This window comes from Haemorhous mexicanus, chromosome 6 (assembly GCF_027477595.1).
Source record: "Haemorhous mexicanus isolate bHaeMex1 chromosome 6, bHaeMex1.pri, whole genome shotgun sequence".
NCBI lineage: Eukaryota > Metazoa > Chordata > Aves > Passeriformes > Fringillidae > Haemorhous > Haemorhous mexicanus.
The window spans coordinates 47,164,632-47,184,191 of record NC_082346.1 but is presented as its reverse complement, the minus strand read 5'-3'; the positions used below and the strand labels follow the sequence as shown (position 1 = coordinate 47,184,191).

The 19,560-nt window shown below is 36.7% G+C and overlaps 1 long non-coding RNA gene across 1 annotated transcript; it reads left to right on the top strand.

Moving 5' to 3' along the window:
- Positions 1-11,232: 11,232 nt before the first annotated feature.
- On the top strand, positions 11,233-16,415 carry LOC132328363 (uncharacterized). The gene is made up of 3 exons (XR_009486759.1): positions 11,233-11,362; positions 15,432-15,536; positions 16,267-16,415. It is a non-coding gene; the product is annotated as an uncharacterized LOC132328363 (long non-coding RNA).
- The last annotated feature ends 3,145 nt before the right edge of the window (positions 16,416-19,560 follow it).

Genomic DNA, 19,560 nt, shown 5'->3' with positions numbered 1-19,560 from the left:
GCATTCTATGATTTATTATTCTATGATGCTCTTTCTCAATGTCTTTACAGGATGCAGTTGGCTAAAACTGGACAAAGTAGCTTTATAGCATTCTAAAGAGTGGCGCGTAAATGGGAATAAGCAATTGGTTTCTTGAATGTGCTCTCCTCTTGTTCCTACAGCTCAGAAGGCAGCTAGACATTTCTGTTGCAGATACACGCTGATGGCTCATGTTCAGCTTGCTAACCACTGCAAACTCCAGGAATTTTCCAGCAGAACTGCCTGGAACCAACCCATCCCAGCCTGTAACACTGCAAAAGGCTCTGCTTCCCATGTACAGGACTTTACATTTGTCTTTGCTGAGTTTGATAAGGCTCCTGTTCACCCCATTCCTTCAGCAAGTCCAGGCCCCTCCACCCTCCACTGTATTGTCTGTTCCTCCGCTCCTGGTTGTCACCTGCAAACCTGAAGAAATGGCACTTCATCTCCTCCTTCAGCTTATTGCTAGAGACACTATACAAGACAGATACGTAATGCAACATTAGTGTTTCAAGAATTCAAGTAGTTCCTTCTGTCTTTCTGGTTCTGACACTCACAAGTCTCCCTTCTAACTGTTCTTAACTCTGACCAGCTAAAACAAGGGTAAATTTATGGCCTCTACACCAGAAAATGTCTTTTACTTCACTGAAAATGTTGTCTGAATGAAAACCAAAAGATTGTGTCATTCATCATACTGGGCATTCTTTCAACGAAGGGATTTCAAGAAAATCTCTTGTTCAGCAAATGCATAAAAGAGAGTCTTTTGATTTTCATAGCTGTACAGTGCAGTACTATGAGGGTAACCTTGGTGTATAATTATCATTTCTAAGAATGAATTCAAATAAAAGATCTTTGTGATGAAATATGTTCTCTAAAATGTGAGTGCTATATTCTATGGATTGTCATTATTTTGAAGCCTTAAAATAAATAAATGTTTCCAGAAGCAAACACAGGCTATTTAGATGCCAAATTCTTTTGTTTTCCTAAGTGTCTCTTTAAATGCATAGAATCCAGCATTTAGCACTTGGCACCTAATTAACTTGCTATCAGGGAGGAAGTCACAGAGCAATGCCATTCCCCATTCTCATAAGTGCCAGAATCTGTTTTAAAACTGTGGAGGCAGAGCACTAATAATAAAAGCTTTCTTAGCTTTACTCTTTCCCTTCCAGCTCTACACCATACCTTAAAGAAATCTTCCCCCTACTTCAGGGGAAAAAAATGGCAACAAAAAACAAATCCTTAAAAAACCCTCCATAGCAAGATACTACCCTCAGGATTTTTCCTGTTATTACTGTGCATTGTTCTTTTATTCTGCTTTGAGAAACCTCGTTCTTAGTACCTTTTTAAGTTAATGGAGATGAGATTCTGGGGAAGATGAACTAGGGAGTTTGCATATTTTCTATAACTAGACTTCCAGGAGACCAATTAATTTTAACTGGAATGATGGAAGGACAGATCTGTTATTCACCTTTTCAAAATGTAGAACAGGCTTTGCTTGTATTGAGTAGGCTCATCAAAATTACATCACCATTTAATTAAATGTTTGTAGCAGTAATTGTCCTCAGGAGTAAGTGATTTGGTAATAAATAGATTCCACTCTTTCTAAATACTATTTTACTGACTCTGAGATGCTATGCATAGCCTCATAGCTTTGCCACAAATCTCATTAGCAATTTGCTTAAATGCGTATTTCATTGTAGAATTGACAGTGAATCAGAACAAAGTTTAACAAGAGAGGTTTCAGAGCATGGTCCAAACCAGAAAATAACATGCATTTCTCTGAGAGTTTTTAGGGACAGCTCAAAAGTGGGATAGGAAAAAAAGCAAATCAAAAAACAAACCACGAAGAGAAAACCAAGCTAAATTGTGATTTATTTAGTGTCTTCATGTTTTTCTACTTTATTTTTACCTGCTTAAATAATTGCTTAAAGAATTTGGTGCATATCTAAATTTGAGTTCAATAGCATTTCAAGTAAAAAGGCAGGACCTTTTTATTAGTTTTGATGAAATACAGTGATAACCTCGAGAAGCTAAAATGGACACACATTTCATGTCCTCCCTCCTCCAAACTATCAATTTATTACTCTGCTTTTGTTTAAGACCTATAAGCTAAGTTCAGAGGTGATGCATAAAATGTGTAATTTAGAGTCCTTTCTGCTCAGTTAGACACCTTAAGACCTACTTACACTCACTTACTAGAGTATAAGTCAGTGAAATGGAGTGTAAATTGATGTGATTTACATGTGGAGGAGCTAGCAGAGTGAGAAGGTATTACCTATAGGAGGGAATAGACTTTGTATGAGCACTTTCTAGGGTTCAGCTGGTTTTCTTGCTACACCTCTGTACCCCTGAGTAAAGATGTCTGCGTTTGACTGCTTAATCCTGCACATTCTGTGAGACTGCTGGGCCAAAGGCACTGATGGAAGGGAAGAAGCATGATAAAAGCTGTGTGCTGAGGAGTGAGTGTGGAGTTTATAAATAAGTAACTAAAGGCTATGCTTCCCATCCCTCTTGTAGTAAGCTGCAAACCCAGCAGATCTGTAGTTACCTGTAATGACTCTTCTCATCTATGGCTCTTGCTCTGCTTTCTATCGGAAAGTTTTTTACATCCAGTGCACGCTGCATGTTTTGCCCTGATGCCTTCTTTGACAAGCTGGCAGGTAAGAGGAAAGCTCCACCATACTTTCTGTGGGATAAGAACATACACCTGGCAGTTACCACATTGCTGTAATTTCACACTCATACCCTGAGGTAAGTTGCTCTTTTGCCAACTGAGCTATGTAAAACCTTGTCAGCTCCAGAATTGTACCACTTGAAACATGTCTGTTGAAACACTACCAGTACAGAGGCAATTCCTGCAGGATAGAGAACCATAAGCCTATTAATCTCAGTTTCTAGTGCCTAAAACCTCTTCTGATAGTACTTAATAATTAAAAATCCCCCCCAAAACCTGACCAAAATATTTAGCCTTAGACCATGATTATAACATAAGTAAGACTCAAGTTTCAAGTTAATCCAAAGTACAAATAAAACAGTGGGATAAAGCATAAAGAACAAAGGAAGAGGAGTGAAGAGATACAGGCTATCTTAGTAAAGACTTTGGGAAGACTTTAGCCTGTGGTCCTCTGTAAAGTTTTGGAACATATATAGGTAAAGTGTGAAAACAACCAAACCAAAACAAAGAAATGTATCCAGCTTTTGCTTTGCTGGCAAAACCAGATGCAATTGTACTGGCCAAAAAATATTTCATCAAGTGTTGTTCATTTTGCTCAAAAATCTACAATTAGCTTTTCTTTTCTTTCTTTTTTAAAATTTCTCCTGTTTTGTTTTGTTTTCTTGAATTCCACATTTTGATAGAAAGCCTTCATACACTCATTACTGTATTTATATATTAATTACACAAGAGGATAAAGGTATTCATATGGGAATGATCTACATGTAAGCTTTTTGCAGAGTATATTAGTACTAGGTACTGGTAAAGTTAAATTTTATAGACAGAGAGAATTTAGCCATTATATGAAAAATATTTTTTACATATGATATGCTTTTTTAATTCTATTTTGTTTCTATTACAGCTAAACTGTAAATAGGTAGCTTACCACAATAAGTAAACCTACTCTAGGATTAAATTGCTATTTCAGTTTGCATTCAAATCTCGATTTATACTAAGAAGATTTTGCAGTGCAGCCAAAAGCTTTTTTGGTGCAGGACTGAATCCAACTAATGCTTTCTGAAACTGGAGTCAAGAGAAAGAAAGTCATTTTTTGTTACATATTAGAATGATCATGTGTTCCAGTATAAATTCAACTCGCTTTCTATACAACCAGCTTCCTCTTGATTGGAATTATAATTTTCATCTTTTTTTTTCACTTGTTTCTAAATGAAGTCTTGCAGCCAACCTTGAATTAACACATGCACATCTCCCAGACAGAAATAGTCATTCTAAAATGATGAACATTAATGTCACCTAACTCATCTATTAAGTCCTTCTTTCAATAATAAAGACATGAAGTCATCAAAAATTTTGCCGAATTGGTGGCTACAGTTAAGGTCCATTTTCAGCTCCTTGTTAAACTATACCCCCCAAAAACCCCAAATATTTACCTAATTAATAATTGAAGGAATATACTACCTGTTTCTGTTTCAAAATGGTTAACATTATATCTTAAAACAAGTGTTTTAAAAGAAAAAATATATAATTGAGGCTAAATACAGCACAGAGTTTAAAAATAAAAAGAAGAGCTTGGGAGCTCCTGTAACTAAAGAGGAAATAAGGTTTTATCATGTTGCTCTTTGTCAAAAGAGAAATATGAAGCACAAGGAATAAATTTAGAAGAAAGAGAAAATATGCAAGCTCACTTACGTAGTGTACCCCAAAAAGGATGATGAATATGAGGCCACTTGGACTTACTGCTGATGTTGATGTGAACAAATCTTTATTATAAGGGAAACTGACTCAGCAACGCAGATAGCTACAGCAAGTGTCAGTGAGACAATTTTCCATGAACCAGCAAGGCACCAGAAAGAGTTTGTGTGTGTAAATGCAGTTAAGGGAGGTAGCAGTCTGCCCCCACAGGGGCTCTTTCAGTGGCTGTGATCAGCAGGATCTCTTGGGGCAGGGTGAGACTGGGGCCAGGGCAGGGTAGCCCTGGCTGACCTGAGAACTCATCATAGCACAGTCAAATGCGTGGAAGTGTTGATTTGCCAGCACCACTGTGACATTTGAAAAGTGTGGCCGCGGTTTTGGAAAGAACTAAAAGGAATATAATTATCCATGATATTTATGTGTCTCCAGTTACTGTGCTATTTTGGTGCCAGCTGTAGAGCTGGGATAATGGCAGTGGCCCAAGGAGATACTTTTCTTGCCATGGTTCCTCTGAGTACAGGAGGCATTTTTATAGTTCTTTGTCTTCCTGAACTTTTGTTATTTACAGGATACCTGGGAATGCCACATTGTGTCCCTAAGATTCACAATTAACATGAAAAAAAGGCAGAAAATAAATAAGAATGATAGAATTTATTTAATACAGTCATTGGAGATATAGATCCACCCTGGCACATATTAAAATAGGAGCTCAGGAGGTAGATTCAGACTATGAACTCTTGTAAGAATAAACCCTAAGAATACTTTGTGAAGAATTCGTTACCTAGATTTAGTAATTTTTATTTTTCTGTCTTCTGCTTCATTTAATCAATTTTCTAGGGAAGTTTTGACTACAATTTAGTCTGAATTGTAGGGTGAGGTTTTCATTCATTTCCATTTGACAGACTTCGACCAGTTAAATTTGAAAATACAAGAATTCAACAAACAAAATTAAAAGCTATTTGTGAACACTTTCATCTCCCCACAGTTTTCGTAATCATCTTCAACATTTTTTACTAAATTCTTCTGCACAGGTATCAGGCATGGGAAGAATTGTAAACCTGAATAACTGCCTTTAAGCTGTTAGCAACATTATGTAATTTAAAAACAAGGTTTTGAGTGCATTACCTAATTTTCTGCTTTGTAGAAGCCTTAATAGCCCTTGCATGGGTAAATTAGACATTTTCTTCAAACATTACCCTTATATTTAAGAAGTTCCTAGATATGCAAAAACATGCAACATTAGCCAAATCCATCTACTTGTTTCAGCTAAGTTTCTTTTATATAAAGAGAGTGCATAGCTATTTGTAGATGTTTATCACATAGTTGCTTATTGGCTGTGATTCTGAATTACTTGAGAACTTTTTTTTAAAGAGCAGATTAATTGCTACAGTATTTTCAAAGGTACCTCATCTTTCTAAGGTAGTTCTTCACGTTTAGGATTTGAAATATCTTATTAAGTCTGATGCCTGAGGTTTATGCATTGACATAATCCCTACCTTTTGTTCTTGTTCTTTGGTTTTAAAGGGCAGACTGGTGTATAAAGTTTTTGTTCAGGGGATGCATATTTTTAGGGTGAAGAAAAATACACCTTCAAAGGTACAAAGCTATACTGAAATCTAGGACCCATATTCTCTTATGACTGAACTACTGTATCTTCACTGAAGTAAAAAGAGGTGCTCCAGATTGTCATAAGTGTGAAATGAGAAGAGGATCCTTCCCTAACATGCATCACTGTGAATTTTAACACCATACATATGTCTAAAATCTATAGAAATTCGTATCTTTATTTGGCTTTGGAAGCACATGAAATTTGAGTGAGCAGTTTTCTCAACCAAGAATTAAAAATAGCAGATGGAGGTATCTAATGCAGAACAAAATCAAAAATGGCATATGAATCAGTGAACAATTCACACTACAACCTTGTTGATTGGTTCATGAATAGTTTATGTTCTCTCAATCCTTATATTAAGCAGAGTTATTCCTGATTTCATGACATTACCTGTATTGAAAACAGCATATTCCCTGATCATTGACAAGTCTCTTTTGGGTCAAGTTTTGGCTATTTTGTTTATTAAATAAATTCATATTTGATTCTATAGAATGAGATAAGGTAACTCAGTGTAGCAGTATTAATGTTGTATCTCCTCACTTGTTTTTGGCTTCAGCTCTAAAGATCACTATTAGTTCTATTAGAATAGAAGTGTATTGAAGAATGTTTACTTAGGAAATGCCTAGATCATAGACACAGCAAGCCAGGAAGAGAGGAGCTTTTCTAAGATCTAGTCTAGTTGACTGAAAGTTATTAACTGTCGCACACAAAGGGAGAGCTCATGAACAGTTTTCAGACTAGAAATATTCATTGAGATCTTTAATGAAAAGCAGAAAAAGTCTGTGTATCAAAGGAAATGAAATAGTCAATGGGTCTGTCATATCCTGAGTTCCTTACTCTCCATCTTTTTCTGTGTCTAAGATTATGATGGCTCTGTTTTGGGTTTGGGCCATTCCACTTATGATCTTGCTGAACTTTTCTTCTTTTATCTGATATCTCAAGCAACAAAGGACAGCCATACACTACTAAGAAGAACATTATTTTCTCCAGCTCCCTTTTCCTTGTGCCTGTAATATTTGCTTGAAAGATGTGACATGGTTCTCAGGCAAGATCTATTTTCCACATGCATTAGCTAATCCCATTAAAAACTCCATGGTGTATTTTTCACTTAGGCACACAGTAGAGCAATTTCTCATTGTTTGGAGAGCTCTATCTGTACTGTTTTACTAAACAAAATGAAAAATAACAATCAAGCTCAATCAAAGCACTTTCAATAAAAGATCTCACATGTATGGGACCTCATCCAAATCCCCCTTTATGTCAGACACTGACTCCCTACAGGGATTGCTGTGATTTCACAGCAAGAATAGACTGGTGGACTCTGGACGTCCGGTTTATCCAAAAATTGTGGCACGATTCTAAGACCATATTTTGGTTTTATTTGATCCAGGTTAGGGTGCTTAAGACTGAAGTTAGGACCCCTCTGTTACCACTGGAAAAAAATAAATATAGTTTTAAGAATAATTTCCTAAATTAATCTGGTAACTTGCAAGTTCAGGAATCAGTCTGTTAGTAAATGAAAAGAGTAGGTGACACCAATCTGCAAAACATAAAATAAAATGCATTACATTTCACTAATAAATCTCACTTTCCAATCCCCGGAGCTCCATGTAAACACAATTTGTGGGCTAGTCAATTAAATCAGATCTCAAGCCATGGTGGAGAACCTCAGAAACCCCAGAGTACAGCCTGACTGTTGATGTAGCCTGGTATCCCACCCTGACAGCACCGTGTGGAAGCCCCTGATTCGCTATGCTGTCACTCCAGGGTGCACCCTGGTCATCCAGATTAAGGAGGGGAAAGAATAGAATGTAAGAAGGTCCTTATTTCTTTTCTCTTTCCCTTCTTGACTATTTGGATAAAATTAAAAGGAGATGATGTGAGTATCAGTGGTGACATCTTTCCTTGTTTGTCCACTTTGGATAATCATTAGTTCAGAGTTTGGCTTGACTTGGATTTGAACTCTGATTTTTTGCCTCTTGGTATGTTTTCAGCTGCCTCAGAAAGATGACAGGATAAGTGTAAAATTCTCTTACCAAGGACACAAGCAGACAACAGCTAGCACAAGGCATATGCTGTGACAGGAGCAGCCACAGCAGTTTCAGGGGCACTTGTCTTCACTTTGGGGTGAAGTTAATGAGAATTAACTTGGAGAAGGAGAAAAGAAAAATTAAAGAGATATTACACTGTTGCAGCAATGAGTTTTCCAGTTGTGTTTTATAGACCAAACTATATTAGCCATTTCACCAGCGTTTGCATCTGTGAAAAATGGAGAAATAATTCATGAGTTCCAGGAACAAGTTAGAAATACATTTATAAATTCGTTCATTAGAATTTTTCCAAAGAGAACTTGTAACTCCATTTTGAAGACTTGACACATTTATAAAACTCCTGAAATGTTAATAATCTCTGCGCCCAGTGTATTTCTCATATCTTTATTTGTGCCTTCTTAGTACAGTATCTTTTTATTCTTCCTAAACAAACTGTGGTTATGAATGCAAAGTTTTATTTTGCTGTTGTCTTTGAGCTTGTTGCTTTGAGCAAGGCTTAGCATCTCTACATATGTTAATTATGAGCAAAGCAACACCAGTTTCTGGATCTAAGGACAATTAAAAAGGGTATCAGTCGTAAGGGACACCATAGATAGATGGAAATAGGGATTGTAGTCACTATTCCTTACCCAGACAATGGCTTTGCTCTCATGTCACGTTCTTGTGACAGTGAGTAAGTACTGAAAGAATAAAATAAGCTCCAAATATCTGTCCAGCAAAAGCTGTCTCTTGAACTTTGCTCTGAACTTCTGATCCCATAGAGATAATGTTCTTCCTAGCGCTGCTGAACTCCTAGGCTATAAGTAATATCCAAAGAACCATCTCTGCACTATCTTTTCTCTATTTTGTGCCCATGAGTAAAAAAATGGGATCTGAATACTGCTTTTAAACAAAGGTTAGGAATCAGCCACTCTGCCTCTCTACATATCTCTGACTATATTCTGAAGTACAAAAGAGAAGAAAATTGCCTTAGTACCTTAGAGGATATAGCTATTAGACACTAATTTTGCTCCTTTTGGCACAGTGGCATAGATAAAGAGAGACAGGCAGAAAATATCAACTTATCAAGCACCTCAGCAGAATGAGACAATTATATAAAACATATTTATATAAATTATTTCACCTGCTTGCTTCATTTCCCTATTAAATAGCTCTGGTTACTTTTATCTCCCAGAGAGGGTCTTCTAGGAATCACCCTCATAAACTGTGCTATCATGCATTCAACATTAGCTCAACATTTAGTAACCAATAACACTATAATTTTGTAACTGGGGCTGGAAAAAGTGGTGAGTTATGGCTCACAAAAAGTACAGTAGAGAAAGATTTTATAGTTATTAAAAGGTATGACTTCTGAAAGTTACCTGCTTTTTGCTCCTGTACTATTTTTGCACAGTCACAGATTTCCTAGGAAGATACCTCTTGCTCAGAGAGAGGGTTGTAGGATTTCATACTGCAAATATCCCATCTTCTCCAAGCCAAGAAATTTTAACCAATTTATACCTCAGGGCTTTTGCCTCACTGGGCAGTTGGTTGCATGTAGTTATCTCAAGTCAGTGTTCTCTTTAATTTCCCTTCAAGTTCTCTCTCTTGGAGTAGCTCATTAGTGAAATACTGGACAAAACCTATAAACTTTTACCACCAGTGGCCCTAATTCTTAACTCAATATGGTCAGAACTAAGGATTGACTTGTCTGAAATCAACTGCAGCACAAAACCAGGGGTACAGAATGATAAGGTTACAGACACGTTATGGCATATTTTTAGTCTGGTAGACCATGGACTTTAATGGCAGGAGGAGCAAGATCATGCTTTCATATCTTCTGAAGGAAAATTATCTTAGTATACATAATCTTTATGTATTTGTAGAAAATCTGGGTTTACATATCTAATTTATTTTTATTTTGCTTTTTTTCCTTGATTTCTCTTGCTAGGCTTAAGGAAGATATGTATCAGAATCTTTTAAATGAAGACTGGGGGACCAGAACTCCTTCAAAGTGTCAAATAGGTGTGCTACTGGTAGGGAACACTCAATGCTTTGGTGCTCTGGGCCCATGAAACAACAAGTTTCAGTGGGAATCAATGAGAATTCAGGACTGATTTTTAGCTTGAATATTGTGTCTGTAAGGAAAATCTTAGTACCTTAGTGATTTGGTAAATTAAGAGATTTCAGCTTCCTCTTTAGAGGTTTTTTCTGTAGCTTTTCTAACAATTTGTGGGCATGTAATCTTCTTACATATCCTTGTTTAAGAAACTTAAAATAGGTTTGGTTAATCATGAAGTGCGAACCACTGCACTGTGGTGTTTCAGCCACCCTTGCTTCCTATTTCCAACATCCAGATCTACATCCCTCTTTGACAGAGTTATCAAGGTTCTTTTCTCTTAAGAAAGTTAATTTATACATATCAGATTTCCTCTAAGGGTGAGGCTTCTAAATAGCACCCTGCTTTTTACATAACTAGGACTCTGGGAGTGGCTTTCTTCTGTACTCTTTGATACTGGAGTACTGGCTTTCCTGAGCTGCCCTCTAATTTGTAGTGATTCTGGTGAGAAGAGATTAAGTCTGTCATGCCAGAGATTTGCATGAGCACTTCTTCATTCCATATGCAACACTTCAGTTTAACTTTTGATGGGAAAGTAGAGCTCAGAGTGTCTGACCTATTTATCCCTTTTCTGTTCTTTTTTGGAGATAAAATTGTCGTATAGATGAATTGCACACCACAGAGTATATGTGTTTGGTTACTGTGTCACTTTTGGTAAATCAAAGAGAAAAATCTTTTGTAATCAGCTAGCCTTTAATTTAATAACATTTTTGATAAATTGCTTGTATACCATAGGTCATCAAACCCAAACATTAAAGATTTCAGTTTGACACTGCTGGAATGAATCGTACAGATGGAAAAGGCCAAATTCACAGTTCTTTATCTGGAGTAAAGAAAAAAAAATCATATCAGTTTCGAGACTTGTACTAATGACTGAATAAAGAATTTAAAATCTGGCCTAAGGAAGTTAGAGATATGCTTGAAGCATAACTTTTCATTACAACAGCATTTACAATTCCTCTACCAGAGAGTTTTAGCACACAGTGGATCATTGTTTATAGTTTATTGTATACTACCATTAAGAAATACCTCTTTATATTCTTTTTTTCCCCTTTCTTTTCCTAATTTATGCCCTATTCTTGTAACTTTTCAGCTTCCCACATACACAACCCCCATGCTGGATCTGCTACACTCCCAAACATGTGAGTGACAACAGGCTTGACAGCCCTTGGGGTGGTGAAAGATCTGGCGAGAGCAAGCCTCCCCAGCATGCTCATCAGGTTAGTAAGGATACTGTCATGGATGGCAGTGCCATGTATTCTTGTCAGCCATAAGTGTAAAGTGATTGCAGCCAAACCTTTCCTCAAAACAAAAGGAGAAAAGCCTGAAAAAAACCTTCTTGAGACAGTGAGTTGAAAGATTATGATGCTTTCCAAAAGAAGGCTCCCTTCAAAGTACTTTGCAGGCATACCTGCTTCTTGTTTCTATCACTTTCACACTGTAAAGAGGCCTTAGACTGGCTGTAGATAAAACCTATTTGAATTTTATAGTCTTTTATGCTGCTGCAACAGCATGCTGAGGCTTTAGGACAAACACAAACTAAAGCCAGCTTGTCCCATTAAGACCTTGATTCACCTATTTTAGAGATTTCCCTCTCGGAAAGATAATGGAGGTAAAACATCTTAACTGGGTAACCCTGACTGTGCAAGGGAAATATCTACTAAGGGAAATATCTACTTTGGTCTCCCCAGAACTCAAACACAGCCTGTCTTCAGCAGCTCTGTGTGTGTGTGTGTGTGTGTGTGTGTGTGTGTGTGGACAACTCCTTCCTTTAGGTGGCCAGCAACAGCAGACACCCTCTCCAAGGGGATGATAGCAAAGTAGGTGCATCTGGCCCATTCACTGGAAAAAGGCATGTGCATGCTGGCTGTGATATGGTGGAAGGAACAGGGAAACAGCTGTCAAGCCCAAAGTCAGCACCTCAGCAGCTGGAATCTACCAGCAATTTGTGCTACTACGTTAAAACAAAAATGCAGTCAGTCCCATTTCAGTTTGCATTAAAATGTGCTCTTTACTTGCTGCAGAGGTAATAATCATAATAACAGATGAGCATTTACCATATTTGCTCTCCCTGTCATATCACATCACCATTCATGACTAAACATCCTGAGGCTGAGAGAAAACAGTAGTACATCTCCATTTCCTTTGCACACCCTCATATTAACCAGGTAAAACATGAATTCCACGAGCTCCTTTTGATAGAGGTAGCAGCAATTGTTGTCTACTTAAATCTGATAGGTGAAGGATTTAAAGTTAAGAGACATTTTCTAGGTCAGAAAGAGATTCAGCACCTGTATTTTCCAATGGCATGCCAGAGCCCTGACTTCTGCCTTATGCTCCCACAGCTAAATTTTATCTCGTAGAGCTGAACACTGGTGATGAATGTGCTGTGGAATTTACTTTGAAAAACAAATATTTAACTTTCTACAGGTCACTGAAGACCTGATAAAACTCTTGAGTGTCACATACCTAATTTCTCTCTATTTTTAATTGAAAAATCTTCTTATTCTTTTCATCTAAATGTGTGGTTCAAATAAGAATGGAAAAGCAATTTGCAGTTCTTTTCAAATATCACTCATGCAAATAGGATTCACAAAGTCAGAGTGCTCAGAGTGAGACTTGGAAGGAAAAAAATCCTTTTAAAAGCCTCAGTTATTTCAAAAAGAGGAGTCACATTTATGATTAGTCAAGAGGGCCAATGCTTCCTTCTTGCTTTTGGGTGTAGAGAGGCAAATGGCCAGGAAGGCAGGGTTGGGCTGCGTGTGGGGGTGATGTGAGCAGCTTTGATATCCTGGGTGATGCTCCCCTGTGCACAGGCTGGTGGTGCAAATTCCACGGTGGGGAAGGGCAGAGCAGGAGCCAAGTAAGCACTCCAGAGAGCCAGGTAGTGAGATAGATAGCTTGTTCCCAGCAAAGACATGAAAATGCTGGCACCAGCTAATTAATCTAGCTCCGTTCTCCAAAATGGGAGACTGAAGTCCACAAAAGGCTTTTGTTTTTTATTGTTTATTGTAATTTCCTATGAGAACTGAAGGCTTTCCTATGTTAAGGCAAAAAATTAAAAATCTCACAGTTGCTGAAAAATATATCCAAATACAATAGTGATAGGAAAAGTCAGCCTGAAAATGCCAGTGCGAGGAGGGAATTCTGCACAGGACATTTTAGACAGTTGTTTTTCAACTCTTTTCAATAAATTAACTAAATATAGTACTTATTTATTGTTTATTTAGATCTCTCAGGTTACAGCAAGATTCTAATTTGACAAAATTGGGGGGGTTTTCCTTTGAGATCTTGTAGATTTTAATTTTGAATAATTTATGTTAAACTTTTTTCCCTTGTCTCTTCCCTAGAAAGCAAAAGAGATTTTTATAAGTCTTGACATATTTAATCTTGTTAAGTTCTGATATTAAAAAAAACCCCCAAAAATATATGTAAATAATTTGAGTGCTAGGAAGTATTGGGAAAGGGACTGAGTATGAAGAGGAAAACATAATTGCATTACCATATTACCCTTTTGTTTAAGTGCTCACAGATTCAATATTTAATTAATTTCTGATCATTTTAACCTAAAATGGGATATAGTAAAAAAGACAAAGTGCACTGAAAGGAGAGAAGGCTGATTAGGGAAACAAATTGTTTCTATATTAAGTGCATACAAATAGATTAAGATTTTACAAGACAGAAAAACACAAACAAGGGGGGAGTTACAGAGATCTGAAGCAGCATTATTTGCCTGGGGAAGACATGTTTAAATGCAATGACTATTCACTGCTTCTCTAAATACAGGAAGCAATGGAAATCAAATTATGTTTTCATATAGTAGGCTCAAACCAAACAGGCTTTGTTATTTTTCCTCCATAAAAATAAGTATTAATCTACGTAACTTGTTGCTAAAGTATTTGCCAATGCCAAAAATTTACATACACTTTAAAACTCATTTAGCAGACTCAAAGAAGAATAATCTTTGAAAGGGTAATAAATATAAGTTGAAACCTGCTACTCAGGAAGACCTTGAACTTCAGATCAGAGGAAGCTGTTAGATTGTACAAAGAAAGTAGGTCTTTAATATATTTTACTGTGTTTCTATGATGTTCAGTGGAGGAGCTACTCTTCCTGTATTTCCCTTGATCAATCCTGAAAGCAAAAAACTCCATGGAAGTTTTGTTCTACCCCAAAAAATTACCTTTTCTCTGGAGTTAAAAAAACCTGAACAAACAACCAAAATTTAGCAAAACTAAATATTTTGTTTGTTAGAAAAATATTGGCCAGGTTTCAGTGAATTAAGGTTAAAAAGAAACAGTAAAAAAGCAAACTACTTATTTACAAAACAGAAAATCTCATTTTCCTCCCACATCTATTCATATCTATTTGCAGTCATTACAGGTAAGAACATACTGCTGATGAGGATACTTAAACGTATAATTACACATAAAATATAGCAGGTAGAGTAGCAAAACAGGAAGAATAAGAGAATAAAAAAGTTAGGCTTATTTTATATTGGCTCGTGTTTAATATTTTATTATGAGTTTTGGATCAACTCCATTGAAAAACATTAGAAGATCCCTTCCTATTGTTCCTGTGACATTTTACTTCAGGATTATTTTGTTGTTCCCCTTACCTCAGTCAGTTTACCTAACTTTCACGATCCAGTCATCTAAAAGAAAAATTTACAAGTTGTATATTTTAATAAAACAAAGTGAGTGAATTTTTCTTATGGTTGGCTCCGGAAAGAAATTATCTCTTCTGCTCACTCTTTGCAGCTAATTATCTAATCTCCTTCAAATTCTTAGTAAGCATAAGCCTGCCTTTTCTGGTGACTGATACAGAACTACCCTGATCCATTAAACTGGGGCACACCTGATCCTAAATCACACCAAAAGGAATTGATTAAAAAAAATAAAGCACAAATCTTTAGCATGAGAGGAACAAAACTGACTTTATTGCCACTTAAAGATGGTGTTCTAATTCTGCAAATTTGATTTCACATTACATCTAGAAAGTCCTAGCTACGCTAGTTCATATTTATGGTAATATTAACACTTTTGTGTTGAAAAATCTGGATGTTAGAGAGGTGAGACCATCAACCCTTAAGGAGAAGCAATTCTGTTAAACTGTCCGAAGCTAAACCGACTGCAGTTGGAAAAAGCAGACGAGTGTTAAACAGAACCCGGGGCTTTATTTTTTTTCTTAAAAAAGAAGCCTTTTCTTTTCTGTCTCAGAATTCTGGACCAATATTCATTTCAATCCCAAATATTTCCTCTTCCTGTAAAATCTTGATTTTTTTCCTAGCCTTAAGCAATCATGTCTGTGATCATGCTGCTGAAATAAGGAGGTCCTGAAAGACCAGCCGACTGAGAGATGACTGAGAAGTTGGAGCCATGGCTATTTGTCTAGGTAAGATATCCTTCTGTTAATAGTATGGAGAATCAGTGATGACCTAGCATAGTTGGAACTAGATCTGCTTGCTCTGAGCAGCTGGGAGAGCAAAGATGAAGCGTCAGCTATTTAGTGTAATTCCGTGTGTTCTGAAATCCAGAACGTCATGGGAGTGATGCATTGCCTTGGCTTGTCAGACTGGTCCTTCTGTGGTACAGATTATGTCTGAGGCTGTCTGAGTTTGCTCAGTGTTTGAGATAAGGAAAGACTTTGAATCTTGCTAAAATCCCTTAAGAAACCAGACACCTGAACTGCAAACAGATGACATAAGCAGTAGCAGTCAATAATTTGGAAGTTTATCTCTCACTCGTACAATTCAGTGGGTGTTTAAACATTGATTTTCTTCAAATTAGAATCAGGCTCCCAGGTTCTAAATTAATTTTTAACTAATGTACAGAAGGAAATGCTCCATTAAATTGCTGCTACTGTATTACTTGTCACAACACCAACACCACCTTCTGCTGTTGCAGAGGCCTCAGTTCAGCAGCCCCTCATCCTCCAAACTGCTTTAAATCAATAACACTCTATTCAGTCTCCCAGCAAACAGTGAAAAGTCTGTTAGCTTAATCCTCACATAGAGAAAAAAGAGATGGAATTTTATGTGCTTGTTATTTACATTTAAGAGTAAAATAAGAGTTGAAAAATACTCTTTTAAGGCTGAAGTTTTAAAGTTTTGTTGTTTACCTAGGATTTTGTGTCAGAAATTTCCTTTGTTTCATGGACTCTCTGTGGACTCCAAGGTGGGTAAAAAATTCTGACCTGCAGCCTGAGGTCAAAGTATGAGCCTCTCCTTCCTGAAGTTTTCAACTTTGCATAGAGCTGCTGAACTAGAATGCATTCATATGATGTTCAGTTTGCTCTCATTTTCCTTTCATTAAGGGAAATGTGGGCATTCAGTAAAGCTGCCAATCAGCTGTGCTTAACATTGCTGGACTAGGTCAGGAAGTTGCAAGTTTTTTGAGTGCCTCCAGTGCAGGAGCAATTAGAACCTTATAGCCTTTTATTTTTCTTGTCACATGGAGGCTTTTTAAAATATAATACGATAGAAACAAATGCAATGGGGTGATTTTTATTACACCTAGCTCATCTAGCATTGCTGTCAAGTTAAGTTACAGTTTTCAGAGGAAATCACCAAATAGCACATTTATGGTTTTGCTATTGTAAATCACACCATCATTATTGAGATAGAAAATCTACAATAATTATACTATCATCTCTATTTTTTTCTATAAATTCTGCTATATATCAATGATCAGAGAAATATCAGCTGGAATACATCCAGTGCATATAAACGAGCTGCTCCTTATTCCATTTAAAAGTATAGCAGCTTCTGTACAATCTGCTGCATGTTTCCATAGCTGTAAATGGGCATGTGAAAGCAAACACAATTACATATCAACAGGTTAGGCCATCAACTGCACTGACCCTTTGAGGTCAATGAAAAGAATGCTAATGAGTTCAGTGGGCTTTTCAGTTATATTCTGGGTGTTATGTACCTATTCACCACAGATGTGTACTTCAACTGCAGAAGAAAACAAATTTACAGCTACAGATATCATCCTTAGAGGCATGAGTACTTTGCTTTCACTTCCTAACCAAAACTTGTTTGGTTTGGTTCAGGATGCTTTTACACAGCTTCACTCTCATTGCTGTAAAATAGAAACAAAAATTTACTGAAACCTTTTTTGCCTCCTTGCATTGTTGCAAAAAAGAGTTTGTTGGCTCATGAATGGCTTCAATTAAGTAAAAATATGTTTAATTTGTGTAAGTCAATAATTTGAAACAATCATGTTTAGAAATTTAAATTAACAAAATGAACAGAAAAAAAAGCCTCTTCTAATCTTGATATTGTTTTAGGTTGAATACATTTCATTGTTGACATTTGAATTTGTTACTGGTTGAAGTTTAAATTACAACAATGAAGGCATATTTGTTTCAGGTTTAAATTTCTCTTTGTTTAATATAGCTGTCAAGTCATGAGAAAAAGTCAGATCATAGAAGTAACATTTTTAAATAGAAAAATATTTTATAAGGTGGTCAAATTTCATTTGACTTAGCTTCAAAAAGGAATGGGTTATTTCAAATTTGCAAATCCATGAGCAGCAAATTTTGTGTCTGATTTGCTTCATTTGTAAAGGCAAGCTGAAGCAAAATACTCCCTGCTGAGGCTCACAGTAAGCATATCTCCTGGTTTCCCAAGCCACTGCAGAGAATAGGTTCTAAAAGCTAGTTTGAAGTCCATGATGAAGAGCTTTTCTTCTAGTTCTCTGTTTTGCCTGATAACCTTTCTAAATGCTCTGACAAAATGCAGGCTTAAATGTAAATTTTGTATCTATTCAGAATGATTCTCTTGAAAGAGCTAAGAAATAGTGCAGGTCAAAGAAATCTTGAGGCGATCATATTGACTAAAATTAATGATTCTTCCAAAGCTACATTTCTTATATATGGGATGCAATTTGCAAAATTTCATTTTGAGGGGGAAAAACATCACCACAATGCTAAGAAGTCTCATTTTACCATTTTCATAGCAATTAAGTTTTGCTGTGTATTTCACTACTTACATTTTCGATTTCTGTTGTGGGTATTTTTCCACACTCTGTAAATTACAACACTTTAAAAGTTTAACCAACCACAGGAATTTTCCTTCACTTATGTCACTCTTGTTAAAACTTACCTTCCTGCAGGGTTTGGAGTCTGGAAGATCTGTTATACATTGACTTTTTTTCCCCAAAATGGAACTATCAGCACCTCCACAGCTCTAAGGGTTGATTTGCTAAAAGCTCTTTATTGTTTGATTCAGATTTCACATAAAAGAATGATAATTCTGCAAGAAGCTCTCTCAAAGTGTCCAATGCTTGGTGCACCTGCAGTAGAAGTGAACAGACCAACTGAGGAGGTCATAAGTGTATATCTCAGGCAGTTCAGTACAGACCTGGCTGTCCAAACTGAAAAGCTTACACTTCTATAGAGATGACCTGGTTCTGTGGGTTATTTTTAACGTAAAACATGAAATCTGCCCACCTCAGTGTAAAGAAAGTGTGGTTGAACCAGATGACCCCATCATGGTCCCTCCCAATCTTACCATTTCTGTGATTCAGACAAAGCAGCTAACTGATTTTCCCTGCAGGAGGATGCTCAGGGTTGGAGGTGAGATATGGCAGGTACATGCCACTGGGACACAGGTGTGAGTGACATTTCTGGCATGTTCCTGATCACAGAGTCTCTCTCTTGGCTAATTATTATCCAGTGATTCCTGACCTGGGGAACACTGAGTGGTTCCAGCCCTCATGATTGTCTTGTAGTGTGCTGCTGTGGGGGTTCTGGCTGTCTGAATATCCCTGCAAGGGAACCTGTGTGCTCATTGTTTAGGCACCCAAATCCTTTGCAGACACAGGCCTTTGGTGAAAATAAAACTCCAACTGAGTTAGAGGACATTTAGGGCAGGACTATCAAAAATGAAGTTGTTTAACAAAGATAATCTCCTGTTCAGATATCACAGTGCCCTATTTTGTAGTGAAACTGTTGAATTTTAATTACTTGACAAATCTGAAAAAAAATTTGCTGGTTGGTTTTTCAAAGCTTTTTGTAATTATAGTTTCAATTAACTTCACTGCTTATATACTATTGTTTATGTTAAGTATACTTCATAGCTATTAAATTTATATTTTTCACACAGTCTCTTGGGTTTTTTTCTTTGTTTGACGTTCCACAGGGATATATGGTTCCTTTAAGGAAAGATTTTACATTACTTCATATGGCTCATTGTTCTGACTGTTGCTCTGTATTTCCAGCAATGTATTCAGGTTTTTTTGAAAGTTTTGTTGTAACTGACTGCCAGCATCTGAAAGAGCATTTCAGGACTAGTGCTTGAAATGTATATACTTTTTCCAGGCCAGTTGAGTAATGAAAACATATTTAATTATTTCCAGGCTCTCAAATGGTGTACAGTGTAATTAACTACGATGCGGATTTCCAGGCTCAT